Source organism: Quercus robur, chromosome 4 (assembly GCF_932294415.1).
Source record: "Quercus robur chromosome 4, dhQueRobu3.1, whole genome shotgun sequence".
Taxonomy (NCBI): Eukaryota; Viridiplantae; Streptophyta; class Magnoliopsida; order Fagales; family Fagaceae; genus Quercus; species Quercus robur.
In genome coordinates this window covers 43,412,610-43,424,900 of record NC_065537.1, presented here as the reverse complement: position 1 = coordinate 43,424,900, position 12,291 = coordinate 43,412,610, and positions in this window count along the sequence as shown.

Genomic DNA, 12,291 nt, shown 5'->3' with positions numbered 1-12,291 from the left:
TGATATGGGCGGTTAACAGAGAAAATGGAGTATATATGGAGCGAAGTCTGAGGAGTCTCTTCCACGTAGTTAAAGCAATGTGTCGTGGTATGATTATGTGGAACCTTTGGGGAATTCTTCATAGGATTTATCCAAGTATAATTCAGTTGTCTATGCATATATATATATATATATATATATTACCAAAGTACTTTTGCTCAGTCTGAAAAAGATCGTGTTAAAAGGAAATGGAAAAAAAAAAAAAAAAAGATGAATCAGTTGAAAAAACACATTTTGTTTTCTGATTTTCTTGAAAACTGTTATGTTTCAAAGGATGAAATTTCCCAAAACCATTTGAATGTAATAAAAAAAAAATCAAATTTTGTTAAAGAAGATAAAACCATTGTTAGGTCTAGTCGTCTGCCCCTAGAGACATTTCTTGTAAAATGTAAAAGGACTGAAGTGAAGGCCTCTCCTTTCAAAATTGCTGATGATCAAACTCCTATTATTAGTATTATTGAACAAAACAATTTTACTAATGAATCTTTGCGTGTTATTGGTCAATAGCTTGACCGTATTGAAGAAAAAATTGTTGAAACAACTACTACTTCAAAACCTAAGAAACCTTTGATTGATTTACCTAGTCAAAGAGAAAAGGTGAAATTTGAAACTTCTCAGGCTAAAACTCTTGACATTGTTGAAAAAATGCTTTCTAATTTAACTTTCTAATTTAAAGGTTAAAACTGAGGGTACTTCTACAAGTGTTGCTTGAACTATTTCAAGAAATGAGAAGGAAATTGTTTCTGAATAAAATACAGATTTCGACTCATAATCTTTTGTTTCTGTTAAAAATGTTTTTGATGATGATTTACTAGAAATTAAAAGATTTGTTGGATAATCCATTCCCATTTCTTTCACAAAAAAATTGGTATTCAAAACCTACTCCTCCTAATATGTTCTATTTCTGCTGATAAAATTTATGAATAGAATATTAATGGTTTGTCTGAACAGGAAATCATTAATAAAATGGGTCATATGTCTATGGTTGGAATTGCTTATATGAATAACCATAATCTTGACCACCCTGAAATTGTTGATCTTCTTGTTATTGGTTTTTCTAGCACTCTTCATGAATGGTGGGATTCATATCTCACAAAAGATTCAAGAGAATCTATTAAAACAACTGTTAAAAAGAATGATGAAGGTTTGCCTATTTTTTATGAAAGTATTGGTCAAGGTATTCCTGATGGTGTTAATACCTTAATCTATACTATTCTTAAACATTTTGTTGCTACACCATCTTATATTTCGTCTCGAATTTCTAATTATCTGAAGAATTTGAGATGTCCTACCACATTTGATTAAAGATGGTACCAAGATGTCTTCATTTCTAGAGTTATGCTTCGAAAAGATTGTTACAAGCCTTATTGGAAAGAAAAGTTTATTGATGGTCTGCCTCCTATCTTTGCTCATAAGGTAAAAAAAAGAGTTAATTGGTATCTACTGATTATGATAACTTAACTTATGGTGATATTTTAAGCACTATTAAGAAACTTGGTATTAATATGTGCAATAATGAAAAACTATTAAAATACCAATTAAAAAATAAAAGAAAAGCTAAATATGAAATGGGTAATTTTTGTGAACAATATGGTTTGCCCCTTATTGCTCCTTCCAGACAAAAGGGGAAAAACATGATAAAATTCACAAAAATTATAGCCATAAAAAATATAGAACCAACTTTGTTAAACCTAATGATTTTTATGCTAAAAATAAAAATGTTTCTAAAAAATATGATAAACAGAAATTAGGTAAATGTAAATGTTTTAATTGTGGTAAACCTGGACACTATAGTAAAGACTGTAAGCAAAAACCTGATAAGTTAAAGAATAAGTTTAACATGTTAAATATTGATGATAAAGATCAAGAAGATTTATTCTAAATCCTTGAATAAAACAATTCGTCTGATTCTTTGGAAGAGTATTTTTCTTCCTCATCTAATTCTTGCTATCAATCTGCTAATGAATCTTCTGATTCACCTAATATTAAAATTGGTTGTAGAGATTCATGTTGTAATGTTATTAAAACTATTAATGTCCACGCTAAAAGTGAAGAAAATGAAAGTTTGTTAATAAAACTGATAAGTCAGATTGAAAACCCTGAATTGCAAAAAGAATATCTTGATAAACTTAAGAAAAATTTAATAAAAGATGAAAATGTTAAAAAACTAAAATCAACAATCAGTTTTGAAGAAACTTAGGAAAGATTTAATAAAAAGAAATTCAAAGATTTAACTGTTAATGATCTTCAACATGAGATTAATGTTGTTAAACAAGAAATAATTGAATTAAAAAATAAATTTAAAAACATTAAAAGTGATAAAAATAATCTTAAATAAGAATTGTTATTGTTGAAAATTGATAAAAATCTTGATAAACATTAATCTGATAATGAACAAGATGAGCACAAAGATGGAGATGAATCCTGTCAACAGGCTCTTCTTTCTGATAAAGGTATAACTGATGTTTTCAATGATTCTCAACTTAATCTTGTTAACAAAATGATTCCTCCAAAATGGTTTACAAAAGTTAAAATTGTTGTTTCCCATGATTATCATTTCACCGTTATTGCTATGATTGATTCTAGTGCGGATATGAACTGTATCCAAGAAGGATTAATCCCTTCAAAATATTTTGAAAAATCAACTGAAAGATTGGTTTCTGCTAATGGTACTCAAATGAAAATTAAATATGAATTGAATAATGCTCATGTTTGTCATGGTAATGTCTGCTTTAAGATTCCTTTTGTTCTTGTTAATAATATGACTGATAAAGTGATTCTTGGTTTGCCATTTATAAATGCTTTGTATCCTTTTCTTGTTGAACATGATGAAATTACTACTGATCCTTTTGGACAAAAAGTTAAGTTCAAATTTGCTTCTAAGTTTGAAATTGATACTGATCATGCTTTAAATTTGATTCATGCTAAACTAAACATCTTAACTTCCTTAAGCAAGAAGTTAGATACAAGAAAATTGCTGAATAGCTTTCTAATAAGTTGTGACAATAAAAAATAGATACTTTTCAAAAAATTCTGATTGATGATGTTTGCTCTAATGTTCCTAATGCTTTTTGGCATAAGAAAAGATACATTGTTAATCTGTCTCACTTTGAAGATTTTCCTACTAATGTGCTTATTCAAGAACCAAGGATGGGTTCTTGCCAATATTTCATAGATGTTTTTAAAGGTAATGTTCATAGTGCCAAAATGTTAAATACTGCCGATTGTCCTAGCATTCTCGAAGTTTCTTCATAGGAATCGGAGGATATTGTGTGGATAAGTACCACTAATAAGTGGAATAATAATACTTATACCACTAGTAAGTGGATTAATATGACTTCCTTTGCAGAAAGGAAGAACAAGGGAAAAGCACCTGCACAGGGCTATTCTCAAGACAAAAGGCTCCCTGTGAGACAACCTTTTGTAATGCATGAAGGTGCATCTTCTAGGGTAAAACCTAGTGGATCAACATCCCTTCAAAAATTTGTCCCGGCAGAGGTGATATATTCCAGTGGTAACATGGTAATTGCTTTGTAGGAAGTTTTATCTAGGAGTTTACAATTCCACAGTGGAACCTATACAGAACTACCAAATTCTATCAAATTTATTCTTGATAATCTCCAAGCTGCTTTTGCTATAAACCACCATACTCTTTTCCAAAAAACCCTCCAAGCACTTGAAATCCACTTTGTTAACCTTACTGCACAAAATGAGGCTTATACAAGCCACCATGCTGACCTTGTTTCAGAAAATGAGGCTTTTACAAACCCTCCTATTAACCACCCAAATATTACAAATGACCCCCAACACTAGTCAACTCTTTAGCAAAGAGGAAATCCATTCAATGGATAAAAAGACTATTATGGGCACCGGTTATGCAAGATTGAGTCTTAAGACCCAATCTCTGTTAAGAAGTGCTATTGCCAACTTGCCAACTGAAATACGATTTAGTATTTTAGAAAGCAAGGCTATGTTCAGGTCTTTTGACCTATGGTACAAATATTTCAAGAAACTTGTTACAACCACTATTCCTGATCCTAATGATTTAGATTATTCTAACAACATCTTTATCCAGCTAGACTGGGAAGAACACTTTGGGAGCAGTCTCAGAGTGTATGAAAAGAAGCATTTGTTTCCAGGTCTCTTGGTCAATTATGAAAATAGAACAGATGATGATGACAGGGATCCTGATTGGCTGTCCCAGATGTTTGAATATGGCTTTATTATAAGCTAACCAGCCATGACCAGATTAGCCAGTTCCCTCATATTATCCAAAGGGCTATTTCACAAGTCAATAGTCCTTTTTTTTTCCATCAAATGTTGGAGCACCTTGCCAAAATAGGAAAGAGATAATTGGATGAATGTTCAGCCTTCCAAACATTTCGTTCTTATTAATGGGTACACCCATCAAGGACAATGGTATGAAGGAGATTCCCGCCTATCCTTTAGGGACCCCTATGCTCTTGCTGAATGTTGGAGAAGTTATTTCAATAATCAAATCCTTGAAGTCATCCAAGTCCTATGGAAAGACTACCATTTTATATTAAGCACGGATAGGATTTTTGTTTTTGGTCGTCGGCCTTATGATACTGCTATCTGTAATCTAAGAAGAATTGAACATATAGATCCCAGAAACTATCTTACAAGTGAAAACCCAAAGTATGAACCACTTCTATATTGCTGATTTTGTAATCAGTATGCTATTTACCCTGAGCATGAATGTAATGATGATCCCCCATGAGATCCTTATGACGGCTATCCATCTAATGCCCCTAATACTAATTATGCCATGCTAATGCGTCTGATAAATCCATTAAGCCCTATTGATGATATTTCCTCTTAAAGATGTTCGAGGCTGTTAACAATCATGTCTTCTATAGCAAAACCCATTTTTCCTTAACAATCAGGAACCGTTTGGTCATGATGAAGATACTCTTGATAGGAAGGATTGATTGATTCTCTTATTTGTCTGGCCTGCACAACGGCCAAAATGCTACAATGTTTACCCCTGGTAAAAGATCCCACTATTGTATTACACTGCTGGCCCACGCAAACGATGATGTTTTTGAAGATTCCTTGTGTTACTTTCGGCATAAAATGCCAAATGATGAAATCTGAACTGAAGATCCACTCTGCTCTTTCTCATGCTGATTAGAGTCAAAAAGTAAAAAATTACTGTTCATTTTTTACTGTTCACTGTTACTGTTTACTACGCTTTTTTATGCCTATTTAAGGGGGGATGTCCCTTATGTTAAACTCAGAATTTTCTTTAGGCCTACTTCTCTCCTTTAGAATTTCTCTCTAGAATTTCCACTACTACCACTATTTCCTTGCAAATCTTGTAACTAGAACTAGTTTCAAGTCTTGTACTGTTGAACTGTTTCATTCCTATAACTACTACTACTGTAAGTACTCTTATCTATTTCCAATAATAACTACTTTCAGCTTTGTGTTTATTATATTTGCTGTTACCGCCTTCTTGGACGATTTTATTTTCAATCTAACTACTTTTAGTCTTGTTTAATATACTTGCTACCGCTTCTTAACTGTTTCTACTTTCAATTATATTATTTTAAATTGTTGCTACCACCTTCTTGGCTGGTTTTACTTTGATTATTTTACTTTCAACATAATATTACTATGCTTTTGCCAATAATAACTACTTTCAGCTTTGTGTTTATTATATTTGCTGTTACCGCCTTCTTGGACGATTTTATTTTCAATCTAACTACTTTTAGTCTTGTTTAATATACTTGCTACTGCTTCTTAACTGTTTCTACTTTCAATTATATTATTTTAAATTGTTGCTACCACCTTCTTGGCTGGTTTTACTTTGATTATTTTACTTTCAACATAATATTACTGTGCTTTTGCCTTCAGCATTGCGTTCCACCTCCCTTTGTGGTATCAGAGCCAATTCTTTTCTAGCCAGTGATAGTGTTGTTGTGTTCTCTGTTGTCTGTCCGTGCCACATTATGGGCTATTGATTTTTTTTTTCAATAGCATTATGACACCATTATTTTGTTCTCAATGTATAGATTTGGCAAAGACAATTTGATTTCCAGTTTATATGTTATATATATATAGAAAGAAAGCTATTGATTTTCTATTGATTTCAATAGCTTTATGACCATTTAATTGATATCAAACCTTTTGATTCTTTGGCTAAGGACAAGTTTCACGTCCGGCTCTATATATATAGAAAGAAAGAAATTTGAAAAATCTTCACATTATTTTTGGATTACAAAGCTACAAACTTTCAAAACAATTTTATTATTGCTCTAAACACTCACCATCTACTGCTTCTTACTATTAACAAAAAATATTTTATCTTTTACTAAATTTTCTAGGAAAAGAAAGTACTATAGACAGCTTATATCCTACAATCAGTGTAGGCTCGCAAGGATAATAAGCAAAGGTGGCTTGGCTGTTGTATCCTGGGGACAACATGCAGAAGCTATTTGTTTAATTACATCGGATATACCGTAGATGGCACAATTTGTCTCAAGATAGTGACTTGGTCCACGCCTCATCTCCACCACCTCTTTTGGTAAAATCATATTGTGTAATTTCTATGGAAAAGTCAAGTAATATCTCTCCTTTATTTCCAACAATTTGAGACAAATTGATATGGAGAACACAAAATCATCCTTGGAAAATGGCAATGCTATGTCTAATTCCTTTGGAGTGGGTGATCTTAATAAGCCATTCCGCTTTTGTGGTGTTAACTTTAAGAGGTGGAGACAAAAGACTTTATTTTATCTTACTCTTTTGAATGTGGCTTATGTGTTAACTGAGAAAAAAACCAACGAAAAAAAATCTGAACAATTGACTAAAGAAGAAATTTCTCACCATGAACAAGATGTTAAGAAATGGGATAAGGATTATCTTTACTGTAGAAATATTTACTTAATTGTCTTTCTGATGATTTGTATGATTATTATGATCAAGCTTACAAATCAGCCAAAAAGATATGAAAGGCATTGAATCAAAAATATGATACAAAGGAAGCTGGATCCAAGAAATATGCACGTAGCTGATTTTTCAGGTTTCAAATGGTTGAAGGCAAGTCCGTGGTGGAACAAGCCTATGAACTCCAAATGATTTCACAAAATGTTCGATCTAAAGGCATTTGAGTAGATAATCAAATGCAAGTTTCAGCCATCATTGACAAGCTACCTGAGTCTTAGAAGGAGTTTACCAAAGTCCTAAGACACAAGAAAAAGGAACTTTCCATTGAATCCCTTATCAAGCGTTTGAGAGTGGAGGAAGAGACAAGGAACCAAGACAAAGCTGTTGAACTCCATGGAGCAAATGGTCCGAAGGTAAATTTTATTTCTTCAAATGAAAACATGCCAAAAGCCCATGTAAAAAATAATGACTATGTAAGGCCTAAGAAAAGAAATTTCATATGTAGACCAAATGGATATTAGCCTCAACATAAGACCCACTCTAATCAAAGAAAAAACCAAGCACACCATCCTAAGCATACTCCAAATAATGGCAACCACACTAATAATAGCAATTATGCATGTTTTGTATGTGGAAAACCTAGACATTCTGCTAGAAATTGTCGTTTTCGAAAACATGGGCCTATGTCTCAAGCCAATGTCACTGAAGCGCCTCTTGTGGCTATGGTTACCGAGATTAATATTCTCGAAGGCTGAGGAGTGTGGTGGATTGATTCTAGGGCAACTAAACATGTTTGCTATGATAGAACTTGGTTCAAGACCTACACCATCCTAGATGAGAAAAAGAAAATTATGCTTGGTGATTCTTATACCATTAAGGTTGTGGGTATTGGAGAGGTGCTTCTCAAATTTACTTCTGGGAGAGAAGTCACACTCAAAGATGTCTTTCATGTTCCTGACATTAGAAAGAGTTTAGTTTCTAGCTTTTTGTTGAATAAGGCTAGTTTCAAAAAGTCTTTGAGACTGATCAATATGTACTCTCTAAAAAGGGCATGTTTGTTGGCAATGGCTATTCATGTGATGGCATGTTTAAACTTAATATTTAGATGAATGAAAATTCAAGTTCTGCATATATCGTTTCTTGTGTGAATGTTTGGCATGGTAGATTATGTCATATTAATAATAAATATATGAAAAATATGAGTGGTTTAAATTTAATTCCTAAACTTGAAAAATGTGAAATTTGTAGCATGATTAAAATTACTAGAAAACCTCATAAATCTATTGAAAGAAATACTGAATTACTAGAACTTATCCATAATGATATTTGTGAATTTGAAGGACATTTGACACGTGGAGGTAATCGGTATTTTATAACTTTTATAGATGATTTTTTAAAATATTCATATGTCTATCTTATGAAAAACAAAAGTGATGCTTTTGAAAAAATTATCAATTTTCTTAAAAGAAGTTGAGAATACTTTCAATAAAAAGGTCAAAAGGTTTAGAACTGATAGAGGAAAAGAATATGATACTCTTGATCTTAATAATTACATTCGATCTCTTGGTGTTGTTCATGAGACTACTGCCCCCTATTCTCCATCTTCTAATGGAGTAGCTGAATGTAGAAATAGGACTCTCATAAATTTAACTAATGTTATGCTTGTTAGTTCTAGGGCTCCTAAATATTTTTGGGGTGAAGCTGTCTTAATTGCCAATTTTATTTTGAATAGAGTACCTCATAAAAAGACTTTTTTAACTCCTTTTGAATTATGGAAAAAAATATAAACTAAATCTGAATTTTTTTCAAAGTTTGGGGTTGCTTAGCATATGTGAGGCCATCTAACCCTAAAAGACCTAAACTTGGGGTAAAGGCTTCTACATGTGTATTTTTGGGTTATTCTTTATATAGCACAAATTATAGATTTTTTTATATTGAAAATAATACAATAATTGAATCTAGATATGCAATTTTTCATGAAAATAAATTTCCATTTAAATATAAAAATAGTGGGGGTCTTGAACAACAAGAGAAATTTGAATGTTCAACATCTAATTCAAAAGATGTTAATGAATATGAGATTGAACCTAGGAGGAGTAAAAGACCTAGATTTGAAAAGGTTTTTGGTCCTTAATAGTATGTGTATAATTTACAAGGTGACCCTACTTCTTTAGAAGAAGCTTTATCTTCTCTTGATTCAGGTTTTTGGAAAGAAGCCGTCAATGATGAGATAGATTCTACTATCTCTAATAATACTTGGAAACTTGTAGATTTACCTCCAGGTTGTAAAACAATTGGATGTAAATGGGTACTTAGAAGAAAATTAAAGCTGATGGATCTATCGAAAAATTCAAAGCAAGGCTTGTAGCTAAAGGTTTTAAACAAAAAGAAGATATTGATTTTTTCGATACTTTTTCTCCTGTTACTAAAGTTACATCTATTAGATTATTGATTGCTATAGCAACTATTCATAATTTGATGATACATCAAATGGATGTAAAGACAACATTTCTAAATGGAGATTTAGAAGAAGAAATCTACATGGACCAACCAGAAGGTTTTACAATGCCAGGTAATGAACACAAGGTATGTAAATTATTAAAATCTTTATATGATTTAAAACAAGCACCTGGATAGTGGCATAAGAAATTTGATCAATGTTTGCTTTCTAATGGTTTTAAAACAAATGAAAGTGACAAATGTATATATCATAAAACTTTTGATGATGCTCATGTTATAATCTATTTATATGTTGATGATCTTCTAATTTTTGGTCCTAATATGGATATTATAAATACTGTCAAAATGCTTCTTAATAATAACTTTGACATGAAGGATTTAGGAGAAGCTAATGTGATTCTTGGCATGAAAATTTCTAGAACTTCAAATGGCATATTTGTAGATTAATCTCATTATATAAAAACAAAAATTGAAAAAATATAATTACTTTGATTGCAAACCTGCAAGTATTCCTTTTGATTCTAATGTGCATCTATTTCCTACTAAAGATGAAAATGATATTTACAATCAAAAGGAATATGCTAGTATTATTGGTAGTCTTAGATATGCTACTGATTGTATTAAACCTAATATTGCTTATGAAGTTATGTCATAGGAGTTCTAGCAAGATTTACTAGCAACCTAATTTTGAGCATTGGAATGTCATGACTCAATTAATGAGATATTTAAAAAGAACTGCACACTATGGTTTGCTCTATCAAAGATATCTTGTTGTTCTTGAAGGATATATTGATGCTAGTTGGAACACCTCATTAAGTGATTCTTTGTCTACCACTAGCTATGTATTTACATTAGGTGGTGAAGCAATATGTTGGAAATCTAAAAAACCAACAAATTATTGCTAAATCTACCATGGAGGCAGAATTAATTGCCTTCTCTTCAGCTAGTGAAGAAGCAGGTTGGTTACGTGATTTATTGTCTGAAATTCCCATGTAGGAGAAACATATTCCAGTCGTCTTAGTTCATTGTGATAGTAATGCCACTATTGTTAGAGTGCACAATAAATACTATAATGGTAAATCAAGATCTATTAGAAGAAACCACAATATTGTGAGAACAAACCACAATATTGTGAGATCATACATAAACAATGGTACCATAAATGTTGATTATATTAGTACAAATGATAATATTGCGGATCCATTAACTAAAGCTCTAACTAGAGAAAAGATCTGGATAGCATCGAGGGGATGGGACTTAAGCCCAAAGAAGAATAAACTACCTATGAGGATACCCTACCTAAGGACTGGAGATCCCAAGAACTAGGTTCAAAGGGAAAACTAATCATAGAGTAGTTTGATTAATATGCACTAAATATATGTATGAGTACTAGTACTCATGACCCTCCCTATGGTGTGCATGCATGTATCTTGTAACGTTATATAGGATGAGTTTTTATTTATTAAAAAACTCTTAATGTGAACTATAGCTCTTATGAGTGGGATGTTAGAGTTACAAGAACATCCTTGATAGCCCCACCTAAGTGAGCATGGAAGTGAAGCCACTTCCTTTGAGAATAGGGCTAGTTCTCTAACTAGCTCATGAATGCTGGGATTAAGCACAAGGCCATCATGTGCTAGCTTAGAAGCTCATAGTAGAGAACTGGAATATTATGTGTGTGATGTAATGTTTTGTTTCCACACAAAAAGTTATAGTTCAAGACTTAGCTCACTATTAACTTTGGAACAATGTTGCTGAAACACTAAATGAGGATTCAAGTCATTGGCACTCTCATTATGCATAATTTTCTACTTAACCCAAAAAAAATTTCTTATATATATATATATATATATATATGTATTTACCTATTTATTTTTTATAAAAATAAGTGGGGGATTGTTGGATATTTTTATAAAAATATCATCTTTTATTTTAATACTCATTTATGTGAATTGAAATTATCCCTTAATGACAGATACATTGATGGCTAAATTTTGAAATTCAAATATAATTCAGAATTTGAATAGCTATTGTCAATGGTTTTAATTAGGAAATTTCTGAACATTAATGTGATATTAATACTATCTTTGCCAGCATATTTGGTTTTTATTACAAATATATACTTTCCATTATAAATGTTTTGCATTCAAACGTTTTTATTTGAATATAATATATTAACATTTGAAAGGTTTTTCAGCAAATTAAGTATACAAGCTATTTCTGAATTATTATATATTATAATAAGTTACCATATATACAAGTATTTACTATTTGGTTTAATGGAAAGTCAAAACTACTAGCAATATTTGTAACATATGTTCTGAAGCTTTTTAAAAGGATTTGTAATAAAGTTCAACCACGTTATGGGCTATTGATTTGTTTTCTATAGCATTATGACACCATTATTTTGTTCTCAACGTATAGATTTGGCAAAGACAATTTGATGTCCGGTTTATATTTTATATATATATATATATATATATATAGAAAGAAAGCTATTGATTGTCTATTGATTTCAATAGTTTTATGACCATTTAATTGATATCAAATCTTTTGATTCTTTGACTAAGGACAAGTTACATGTCCGGCTCTATATATATATATATATATATATATATATAGAAAGAAATAAAATTTGAAAAATCATCACATTATATTTGGATTACAAAGCTCTTTCAAAAACAATTTTATTATTGTTCTAAACACTCACCATCTACAGCTTTTTACTATTCACAAAAAATATTTTATCTTTTACTAAATTTTCTAAGAAAAGAAAGTACTATATAGAAAGCTTATATCCTACGAGCAATATAAGCTCGCAAGGGTAATCAACAAAGGTGGTTGGATTGTTGTATCCAAGGGACAATATGTAAAAATTAT